The sequence below is a fragment of the Mercenaria mercenaria genome, chromosome 16, assembly GCF_021730395.1.
Source record: "Mercenaria mercenaria strain notata chromosome 16, MADL_Memer_1, whole genome shotgun sequence".
In the NCBI taxonomy this organism is placed as follows: domain Eukaryota; kingdom Metazoa; phylum Mollusca; class Bivalvia; order Venerida; family Veneridae; genus Mercenaria; species Mercenaria mercenaria.
In genome coordinates this window covers 58,424,649-58,437,306 of record NC_069376.1, presented here as the reverse complement: position 1 = coordinate 58,437,306, position 12,658 = coordinate 58,424,649, and the positions used below count along the sequence as shown (strand labels likewise).

General features: G+C 35.8%; 1 long non-coding RNA gene across 2 annotated transcripts in view; it reads left to right on the top strand.

Moving 5' to 3' along the window:
* Positions 1–288: 288 nt before the first annotated feature.
* The window catches only part of LOC123541484 (uncharacterized), a 35,679-nt gene continuing 23,309 nt past the window's right edge, over positions 289–12,658 (top strand). The window contains exon 1 of one of the 2 annotated variants that reach the window (XR_008367907.1): positions 289–364. This is a non-coding gene — a long non-coding RNA (uncharacterized LOC123541484). Of the gene's footprint in view, positions 365–1,914; positions 2,750–12,658 lie in introns of those variants that run through there. The other variant, XR_006684533.2, reaches the window with a different exon arrangement.

The following is a 12,658-nucleotide window of genomic DNA, read 5'->3' as shown; positions in this document are numbered from 1 at the left end:
AGAGAAGACCATCCAAGGAACATCCCTGTGAAGTTTCATCAAAATTGGCCTGTTGGTTTAGGAGGAGATGTTGTTTAAAGGAAAGTGTGGACGGACGGACGGACGACGGACGGACGGACGGACGGACGGACGCCGGACGGTGAGCGATCACAATAGCTCACCCTGAGCACTTTGTGCTCTGGTGAGCTAAAAAAAATAGTAGTGCCTGACCCTTCTTACTTTAGTGGTTATATTAACCAAAGTTTTACTAAAGTTGTTTCCCTTTGCTAGAAATTCGCCATTTACTGGAAAGCTCTCGTGCTTCCTGTGGTACTGATGCTGGGCATAAATTTACCCATTTTTTGGCTTTATGGCATAAATTATGGTATAAACCTATCATAGTTGTGAAAATGCCATATGAATGTAACGTATATATGCCATGCCTTGAATTTTTAATAACATTTGCAAGTGTACAAGAGAGAAAAGGTTGAAAATGACGTCATTTTACTGTGTCCTCTATTGGCATTTTTTCACTAAATTTGTTTGTCTAACATACGTATCTAGGTACTCCGGGAAATGAGAAATAGTCAGCTTCAATATTTTTTTTTAAACATTGCAGTTTTTTTTGACAGCTCTAGATCTACTTTCCCTTTCATTTTCCAATTTTTGCATTTGTTTGAAATGTCCCGAGGTATAAAGTCGATAGGGGTATTATCGGACATGGGGGTATTATTGGACAAACCAATGAACATCTGTTATTTTAAAAGATATAATCATAAAAATGCATTATTACACCGGTCACGTGTTTTTAAAGCTTTCGCCGCCTGATTTCAAATGAATACAGGGGCAACATCGATAAAAGGTAACAAAATTGCAATCAAAAATATTCACCTTTGCAGAATAAATCCACTTCCTGTTACAATTACTAACATTCTGATAAAACATTTGTTGGAATATTTCTTTGAAAAAGTGTACAATGATGTGCTCAAGTGGTGAATTGATACCACTTTGTACAATCGGTTTGATAAACATACAATGCAAGGTACAAATGTACACTGTATGGCAGAAAAGCTTTTCTCTTTGTGGAGGCCTGTCAAGGGGTATTTTTGGACACTTGTTTTACAAAAAGGGGAGGATACATTAACCGCATTAATAATAAATTTTACAACAGTCCAAATTTTCTGCCTGTTGCTCGCAAAACTTTAATTAGTGATGGAACATCGGTTGGAATCGGTTAGCAAACCGATGCGGTGTATCGGAAAAATAATCTGTTGAATGTTATTTATTTTCAAACTTGTTTATTCAGATAGTCATGTCTTTAAAGTGACTGTTTTACTTAAAATTCATATGCTCTTTTGAAAAATAAAGAACTACCATTAATCAGATGTTTTAAAGCTGGTTCCTGGTAAACAGAAACTTGTTTAGTAATGACTAATTAGTTGCAGACAGGGAAACAACAATAAATTGCAATCTGGTGTACAGTATCATAGACTCATAACTGTCATTTGTGACAGTTGACTGGTATACCTGTACCTGTAACATATCTAGCATACAGCAAGGAAGTACAGATATTTCAGTCTTTCTCTGGCTGACAAAAATAGTGATTGTAGAAAATCATTAAATGAATTCAGTTATTTTTTGGTAATATAAATATTTTCATACAATGGTTACCATAGCCTGACACTACTGAGTAGCACCATGTTCCAACTATTTGTTGCTATGGCATATAACAATGTCATGAAGCTTGGTAAAAAATGATCAGATAAAAATCTACATTGGTCAGCGGTATTGGGTAAACGGAATTTTGGCAGAAAAAAATTATGACAACTCGATGACAACTGCAACTGCATAAAAACACCAAAGTTCTTTCCATTGAAATACATCATGGACACGGAAATTTGACGGCATTAGTGTCCAGTTTCAACAGATAAATTCCCTCGGGCATACCTTTGTAAAATAAGAAAATTTATCAAAGTTTCTTTAATTTATTTTGCCCCACTTTTATTGACGCTATGGATGCCGCCATGTTAACAGCTGTGCCTAATGTAAGATGTTAAATCCATTTTCATTGGATAACTGAAACGAAATACTAAGGTTTGATTGTCGGCATACTTCTGTTTTATCCGTTATGTATGCAGGTAGTCCATATTTCGGATATTTCTAGGTAAACATAAATTCTCACGCACCGTATTTCCCTTTGGAATCTTTGTTCATACCCGTGTAGATTTGTACCCGCTATCGACTCTGAGAAAACATAATCGATTATCGGAATCGGTTGGACTTTTCTAGCCGTCAATCGGCCCATCACTAACTTTAATGTTAATTGATGAAGGGGTAGGTGGAGACATAGACCAAAAAGAAACCCCCTCCTTCACATTCCCTCATTCGTCCCGTATTTGCACCCCCTTTCCAGAAAATCCTTGCTACGCCTATGAACACTATTACAGTGATTAACTAAAATTTAAAAGAGTGTAGAGACTAGAGTAGATCTATATATCATGCAAATACAATTGAAAATTGCCTGGAAATGCATTACTCCACAAATTATTTCCTACTGAATATGCCATAATCAAAGTGATGGTGTATGACTGGTGTCATAAATAAGTGTCCGGTAATTCCCAGACATGACCGATAATACCCACTGTGAACACCTCAGATTGATTGTATACGTAACAAGTCATATGACGTAATAGCGACCAATCTATTTTTGAGAAATGGAAAGTACACATGCAGCTGTAAAGTGAGAGAGGATTTCTGTGTCTTGTTTATGGTAAGTCATGTGAAACTTTATTTTTACGAATTCTGTCCGATAATACCCCAATCGAAGTTACCTTGAGAAATATGTTGAACAGATAATAATCATAAAAGTAATGACAAAATACTTTTGAAAAATAGGGCTGTAATGAGAATCCGAGAACTCGTATATCCACGAATTCGACCAAAAATTCAAGTATGGATATTCGTCATGGTCCGAATTTGTTGAGATCGTTGGATCGCGATCTTTTTCATTAATACATACAATGTGTAAAATTCTATCAATAAAACTAAATTAAAGTCACATTAAATGTCTTCAAAGAATTTTCTTGCAAATCTAAGACGATTACGTCAGTTTTCTGAACCAGATGTCTTAGGTAGAGTTAGCATCGGCTTTATATTCCAACTAAAATTAATGTGAAATCTGTCAAAACAGTGAATACCGTATTTCACCTAAGCCTTGGGACACCCTAAATCTTGGGACACCCCTAAAATGTGGAAAAATAATTATTTTTCTTGACCCAAAGTTTTTGGACATGTATTTTCTCAGCGTATTTTTCGTCCCTAAGTGTTGGGACTAAGGTTTGTACTGATTCAAGATGTAACCCAAATACCGTGTAACTTCCGAAAACCGAACGACCTCCGGACCAACCTAAAAGTTCGGTATTTGGAAGTTTCCGGAATTCAGAAGTTTGAAAGTTTGCAGTCAAAGTGGACGTGGTGCACTAGATTTATGTTTTCTTACACGTAGGATGAAGGGGATTATTATCCTTTATAATTGTACAAGTTATATATAAAGTAATTAATTAATTTATTATTAATAATTAAATAATATATGAATTGATTAATTTATACAAACATTAAGGATAATCAAGGATGTATGATAAATTTTTATTTTTGTATACAAAATATTAATAATAATAATATTTTACCATCTTTGAAGTTCTGAGTTTGTCAATATTTAATTGTTGTTGATAATGCATATAGTTTAATCGATTTAAGTGAATCACTTAAAACATGAAACTTTCTTTCATTCAAACAATAAGAAATTTTTCCACATGTAAGATATTTAATTCATCACGTTTTCATAAATTGAAAACAAATTAATGTAATTGTCGATTATCATTTCACTTCGCATCGATTGATCATTGTGATTATAACACGTGTCAAAATAAACGCGCGCAGCTAATAGATAAACAAAAGAACATGTTGACAACTTACCACGGGCGTTTTTAGATTAACAACATGTTAAAGACAGGTGACACATTTAATCTAGCAAATATTTTGCTGTTCGATTTTCGGAAGTCAACTTTAGTGTTAAATTTTAAACGGTCCTTCAAAAATCGTCCGGTTTTCAGAATTCAGAAGTTCCGGTTTTCAGAAGTTAAAAATATATTGAATTTAGAATAGAAAAAATCGGGACTTTAAATTTCGTGCGGTTTTCAAAGGTTTCCGGTTTTTAGAAGGTCCGGTTTTCGGAAGTTACACTGTACATTGTATGGTGTTGTATCGATCAACATATCAAATAATTATAAGAACCAAAGACTATTTTTTTTAACATTTTCGTGTCGTGTTTTTACTAGTAAAGTGTTTTTTTACCATACCAGTCAAGTGTTGTATTTTTTTTTTTGCTGCAGCCAGGAAGTCCATTTTCCGTTATTTGTTTATTTTTATTTACCACTGACTGGAATTTACCCGCGAATCATACAGATATCAAAACGCCATGCCGGTAATTTTCCATTCCACGAGCACGTGCGACCTATTGTAATGTCTAACTTACAACGCCGTTACTTTTGTTCATCGACACGTATACAAAAAACGCGCGTCACGCATTCATTTTTTGATTTTATCGCTTCAGATTTTCAACACCGATTGAGAAGTAATATAGTTTGAATTCTATAACGATTTTAAAAAGGTATCACAGAAATGTTGGCAAAATTCTAAAAACGGTCGAATTTTCATAAAATTACTTGCAAAATTTCAAACAGCGCAATCCTAAATACATATTTCTTTCTAAAAGATACAAACTATGGGCATAAAATTCAGACTTTTGACCAGAAAGTACAAAAAACAGAATAGAAAAATCTTAAATAATGAAAAGGCGGCAGCAATTTAAAAATATGAAGTGAAACGATTTTTGGCAAACAGGTTTCTGTTACGTGAACTCGTGAACGTAAATAGAAAATGCGGTTAAAAAACAAAAACAATAATGATGTTGTTGCGTATTTTTAATAAGTTTTGAATGAATCTTTGTACATGTACATGTATTTTTTGACACGACACTTTATAATAAGATATTCTTCTCAAACCATTTTGTAATTTCCTTGAGGGCAAATAGGTCACAGAGGTAAGATATCCACTATTATAGTTTGACACGTTTACCTGTCAGTTTATACGGGATATTGCACATTCGCTTTAACAAATTAAAAAGAAGCTTTTTTTTATTGATTGTTACAACACTAGATCTACTTCTCAGCACTTAAGAACCGAGGCGGTACGATCAAACAGTGATGTGCAACATGGTGTGAAAACATGACGTAATGCCATGAAAATCTCGGGGAAACTATACCGCTTTGATCTCCACTTCTAATGTCATGATACCGACACACTTCTTTTAGCTCTTTGAGGGGTTGTTAATTGATGATGAAAACAAGGTCAATTACTTTGTTTATCAACAGAATAATTACCGATAATGGTTGTTTTTTTTTTTCCGCTTTCAACACGGGTGGGTGGGGGATGTTACCCGATGACGATTATTGTGTCCATATTTTTGGGACACTTCTCAAAATAATTATTTTTCGGGAAATAAGTCTTGGGACAGTGAAAAAAATAATTTTTTTTATGCTGTTCCAAGACTTAGGTAAAATACTTTAAACATCTATCATTTAAGAAATTAAATTCAATAAAAAATTAAATATGCAATTTCTTTCCTATAAATAAAGTTTTCTTATGAAAAAATGTGAAACTGCTACTACTACTGTTTGCAGATCAAATTGCCCTTTCGCCTTCTTTTAAATCGATAGACTTTTACCTTTACGTCACAAAAGCAGCGATGCTGAAGCTATTTTTGGACCTCGTCTGTACAGGTAACTCCACCCTTTAAGTATTTTTTCCGATACAAGTAAATTGAATGAACTTGTTTACATTGGCTGCATGACCAAGAATTTTACTAGATAAAATGCTGATTTAATTACTGTCGGAACGGGTGTTTAAATGAATCTTGCTACAATGCACAGCGTGGATGTGAAAAAAAGACACCCTCTTATACATTACAGGCATTTTTCTGCCTAAATTTCAGTACCTTTTGCTGCAGGCTTTTCTTTTAAATAATGTATCTCGTGATTAGCTTTCACAATAATTATAAAATGCGACTGACTCGTGGTCGAGTTGTCGGATTCGCTCATCATTGATTAAAGGGCATAAGTTTGATTCCCGGAACAGACCATGCCTCTTTAGTTGAAAAAAGTCGGTAATTTCTTACGGAATATGTGTCTTAGTCTAACTAATTTGACACGATCCTAGGAAACAGGTAAGAGTTATTTTCTCCACTCGAAAGAAATTGTCATTGTTGCATTCAAATAAAACTTGTATGTATCAAAAGGGGGATTCAATTCCTCATTAATTTATGTAAAAATTACCATAATTCCCCAAAATACTAAATTTCTGGAGATTTAAACCTATGTATATACTTAACATGATTAGCGTTACACATGTGCAAGCGATAAAACCAATAACTTTGATTTATCCTCAATTATTTGGTCCTTTTAGATTGACTGTCACAAATATAGAACTAGAAATGTGTCCGTGGGACACAGATGCCCCCACTACATGACAAAGGACCCAAATTTTTTCCTAGGTCAGGGGCCATAACTCCTACAATACTGAATGAATCGGGACGCGAAACCCCAGGTGCACAACCGCAAATGCTGACCAACATTCCTTTAAACTTTGGTGACTCTAGGTCAAATACTTTTGGAGCTACGCGCGACACAACATTAAAATGACCAATTTTTAACTAAGTCAGGGGCTATAACTCCAACATGACTGAATGAATCTGCACGCGAAACCCCAGGTGCGCAACTGCACATCGTGGCCACAATGCAAAACTAGTCTATGTGTATATAGAAATAGAAACAGATAGACTAGTTTCGCGTTGAGGCCACGACATGCTGACCAACATTCCTGTAAACTTTGGTGACTCTAGGTCAAATACTTTTGGAGCTACGCGCGACACAACATTAAAATGATCTATTTTTAACTACGTCAGGGGCCATAACTCCTTCACGACTGAGTGAATCCGGATGCGAAACCCCAGGTGCACAACTGCACATGCTGACCAACATTCCTGTAAACTTTGGTGACTCTAGGTCAAATACTTTTGGAGCTACAAGAGACACAACATTAAAATGACCAATTGTTTACTAAGTCAGGGGCCATAACTACTACACAACTGAATGAATCCACACGATAAACCCCAGGTGCACAACTACACATGCTGACCAACATTCCTGTAAAGGTTTGTGACTCTAGGTCAAATACTTTTGGAGCTAGGTTCGACACAACATTAAAATGACCAATTTTTACAAAGTCAGGGGCCATAACTCCTACACGACTGAATGAAGCCGGACGCGAAGACCCCAGGTGCACAACTACACATGCTGACCAACATTCCTGTAAAGTTTTGTGACTCTACGTCAAATACTTTTGGAGCTAGGCGCGACACAACATTCTCTGAAGGACAGAAGGACAAGGGCAAATCTATATGCCCCCCCCCCCCAAAAAGTGGGGGCATAACAAACTAAATGTCGAATTATTTTGACTTATGTGAGTCTATAACTGGTTCTTTCCATGAAAGAAGACAAGGCGTTTCCGACCAGTTACCGATAAAAAATGAGGGTTTTCATTATATTTATTTTTAAATACAAATTGTTTACAAAAATAATCTACAAATCTTTAAACCCTAGTCTTTACTCTTTGCAAGGATGTAAACATACCTGCCTTATCTGCGCACGCGTCCAAAAACAGGGGCTCCGAAAGGGCAGTCTAATTAGCGTTAATTGGTTTATCTACAGTACCAGTTTCCGACAAATGGTTTTGTCAGCAGCTTTAAAATTATTATGACTGAAAATCTTTTATAATTTTGATTTTAAATTATATAATTAACCTTTACTACTTTTTCCCATAAATCGTACAGTGTTTGGCTATATTCCGTTCCATTACGTACGGTACCGTACAGCACCTGTATAATCGCAACACTTCAGGCAAGCACCTTTCACATTGTGTATTTGTCTAGCTTGTAGACAGTAGTTTATTTGATTACAATACTGTATACAGTGTACTGTCAGTAAATCAGAGTTTTATATCGACTTTAAGTCCTTAAGCTGTGTTAATATATATTTAAAAAAGTAAAAAAAAAAGATATAAAAATTTTAGTGTTGAATGGGATTCGAACCCACAACCTCTCATACCTGAGGCGAGCGCTTTACCTTGTTACTAAATACTCATGTGACTCAAAATAAATATAATTTCCTCAATACTTTATCCAATTATAAAGGGAGAGTAATTCTACAACGGAGTGCAAATCATAGGCTCAGGATTTACCTCCCAGGAATTGGACAAACATGGGGTTGTCTTCCGCGCATGCATGTCATGTGGAATCCTTCAGATGTAAACAAAACAGAAAGTTGATTGCTCAGTAAAGAAGGTTGAATTTCTCTGTAAATACTTGCCATTGATGATCGAAATTTCGCTCGATGCTTGCTTGTGAAACAGCGTTCCAAAACATGTAATACTCCCTTTAGGAAGGGTTACAAGAAAGGAGAAATTACGAGAATTCGGATACTGGTAAAGTGGTACTGTTCGGATACAGGTCTGATACCAGTATCAGCTGTCTGTTTGTAAATAACTGAAATAGTGTTTAAACGACTTCGAATAAATAGTAGATAAATTCACATACACGTAAACCCCACCAAAGAAAAAAAAATAAAACAAAAAACTAGATCTATAATGGGGTTAGATTTGCGATAGTTAAGCTACGAAAGACTCTCTGCAGAAGTTTGAGTAACAAATTAATCGGTGTTTATGGATATGACAATTAGATCTACATGTTGCATAGCTTGAAGGTTCAATGATACCTTTCTATAAAACCTTGTATACCTTACGTGGTTAGAAATTTCGTCGATAATTATTGCCATAACAAACAAAAAACGCTGTTTTCATTTGAAAGTAGTTAAAATATTCTACTTTTAAAACAACATATCCATTATCACCTTATTGTACTTTACAATGCATGCAAGTATGGTGATACTGGGCTTGACATTTCAAAGATAGAGTCAGAGCGCGCGCTTTATGTGACGTCAAGATAAAGATAAAAAGGACGCATTCAGTGAATGAATAATTTATTGCGGATGGGGCGGGGTTAACCTGTCAGGATTACTCCAAATATAACTTCAGCTTCACCGTTTTTAGCTCACCTGTCACAAAGTGACAAGGTGAGCTTTTGTGATCGCGCGGTGTCCGTCGTCCGTGCGTGGGTCCGTCCGTAAACTTTTGCTTGTGACCACTCTAGAGGTCACATTTTTCATGGGATCTGTATGAAAGTTGGTCAGAATGTTCATCTTGATGATATCTAGGTCAAGTTCGAAACTGGGTCACGTGCCATCAAAAACTAGGTCAGTAGGTCTAAAAATAGAAAAACCTTGTGACCTCTCTAGAGGCCATATATTTCATAAGATCTTCATGAAACTTGGTCAGAATGTTCACCTTGATGATATCTAGGTCAAGTTCGAAACTGGGTCACGTGCCATCAAAAACTAGGTCAGTAGGTCTAAAAATAGAAAAACCTTGTGACCTCTCTAGAGGCCATATATTTCACAAGATCTTCATGAAAATTGGTCAGAACGTTCACCTTGATAATATCTAGGTCAAGTTCGAAACTGGGTCATGTGCCATCAAAAACTAGGTCAGTAGGTCAAATAATCGAAAAACCTTGTGACCTCTCTAGAGGCCATATTTTTTATGGAATCTGTATGAAAGTTGGTCTGATTGTTCATCTTGATGATATCTAGGTCAAGTTCGAAACTGTGTCATGTGCGATCAAAAACTAGGTCAGTAGGTCTGAAAATAGAAAAACGTTGTGACCTCTCTAGAGGCCATATATTTCATGAGATCTTCATGAAAATTGGTCAGAATGTTCACCTTGATGATATCTAGGTCATGTTCGAAAGTGGGTCACGTGCGGTCAAAAACTAGGTCAGTAGGTCAAATAATAGAAAAATCTTGTGACCTCTCTAAAGGCCATATTTTTATGGGATCTGTATGAAAATTGGTCTGGATGTTCATCTTGATGATATCTAGGTCAAGTTCGAAACAGGGTCATGTGCCGTCAAAAACTAGGTCATTAGGTCTAAAAATAGAAAAACCTTGTGACCTCTCTAGAGACCATACTTGTGAATGGATCTCCATAAGAATTGGTCAGAATGTTCACCTTGATGATATCTAGGTCAAGTTTGAAACTGGGTCACGAGCCTTAAAAAACTAGGTCAGTAGGTCAGATAATAAAAAAAACCTTGTGATCTCTCTAGAGGCCATACTTTTCATGGGATCTGTATGAAAGTTGGTTTGAATGTTCATCTTGATGATATCTAGGTCAAGTTTGAAACTTGGTCAACTGTGGTCAAAAACTAGGTCAGTAGGTCTAAAATTATTAAAATCTTTTGACCTCTCTAGAGACCATATATTTAAATGGATCTTCATGAAAATTAGTCAGAATTTTTATCTTGATAATATCTAGGTCAAGTTCAAAACTGGGTCACATGAGCTCAAAAACTAGGTCACTATGTCAAATAATAGTAAAAAACGACGTCATACTCAAAACTGGGTCATGTGGGAAGAGGTGAGCGATTCAGGACCATCATGGTCCTCTTGTTATGATGTAAACATGCAACTCTATCGATTTTAAAAATGTTGAAGGGGTAATTTGATCTGTAAACAGTAGTAAATATTGTGATATTAATGACTGACATCAAATATCGTTCGTCTGCATGTAAGGCCGAACATTACAGAAGTCCACCTGCGAAGCTTGACTTAAATGAATGAGCAAAACATTAAACATAAGTTATTAAACTGTTAATTTGAGCACTATGAAAACTGCAAAGTTTAGATTCCATAAAGAAAATGGTACTTATAATAACAGTCTTGCATTTCTAGCTCACCTGTCATGTAGTGACAAGGTGAGCTTTTGTGATCACCCGTCTTGCGTCTGTGCGTGCGTCCGTCAACAATTTCTTGTCTGCACGATAGTGGTTTCATTTATGATTTTATTTTAACCAAACTTGCACACAACTTGTATCACCATAAGGTCACGGTTCCTTTCTTGAACTGGCCAGATCCCATTATGGGTTCCAGAGTTATGGCCCCTGAAAGGGCCAAAATTAGCTATTTTGACCTTGTCTGCACAATAGCAGCATTATTTATGATTTGATTTTTACCAGACTGGCACACAACTTGTATCACCATAAGATCTTGGTTCCTTTCTTGAACTGTCCAGATTCCTTTATGGGTTCCAGAGTTATGGCCCCTGAAAGGGCCAGAATTAGCTATTTTGACCTTGTCTGCACAATAGCAGCTTCATTTATGATCTGATTTTAACCAAACTTGCACACAACTTGTATCACCATAAGGTCTCGGTTCATTTCTTGAACTGGCAAGATTTCATTATGGGTTCCAGAGTGATAGCCCCAGAAAGGGCCAGAATTAGCTATTTTGACCTTGTCTGCACAATAGCAGCTTCATTTATGATTTGATTTTTACCAAACTTGCACACAACTTGTATCACCACAAGATCTTGCTTCCTTTCTTCAACTGGCCAGATTCCGTCATGGGTTCCAGAGTTATGGCCCCTTAAAGGTCCAAAATTGGCTTTTTGGCTTTTGCAGCCATATAGAGACTTCATTTATGGTTTTATTTGATACAAACTTCCAAAATATCTTCAACAACAACAAATCTTGGATTCCATGACAAATCAGATCCAATCATAGGTTCCAGAGTTATTTTATATCTGATTACTTCCCCTGATTGTAATCAAAATGGATTTATAACAGTAAGTACTTACAGGACTTATTTGAAATTTCATTATTGTTATTAATTGGACTGAGACAATCAGGGTAGATAACTAAGGACTGATTTTAATTCAAATTACCTCCCTTTATTTCAAATTAAAATTGTTATATCTCCATAACTAATGAAGATACTGATCTGAAATTTCATTTATGTCAACAGATTTATTTGGCAGATCCTTCTTTTGTCCATTTACAATATTTTTTTTTTTTAATTACTTCCCTTTTATGTTACTATAAATAGCTTATTTTAAGTAACTTTTTTTTATTATTGGTCGTAGGGAAAACACGAGACCAGTAACTAGGCAGTTATCTGTGGTACGACATGGATGGTACCTCCAATTTTTAGAATGTATTTTAACATATCTATACCTTTTAAGATTTTTAGCTCACCTGAGCAATGCTCAGGTGAGTTTTTCTGATTGCTCGATGTCCGTCGTCCGTCGTCTGTCGTCTGTCGTCATTTAGCTTGTGTATGCGATAGAGGCTGTATTTTTCAATTAATCTTCATGAATATTGGTCAGAATGATAACCTTGATGAAATCTGGGCCGAGTTCGAAAATGGGTCATCTCGGGTCAAAAACTAGGTCACTAGGTCAAATCAAAGAAAAACCTTGTGTATGCGATAGAGGTGGTATTTTTCAATTAATCTTCATGAATATTGGTCAGAATGATAAGCTTGATGAAATCTAGGCCGAGTTCGAAAATGGGTCATCTCGGGTCAAAAACTAGGTCACTAGGTCAAATCAAAGAAAAACCTTGTGTATGCGATAGAGGCTGTATTTTTCAATTCTTCTTCATGAATATTG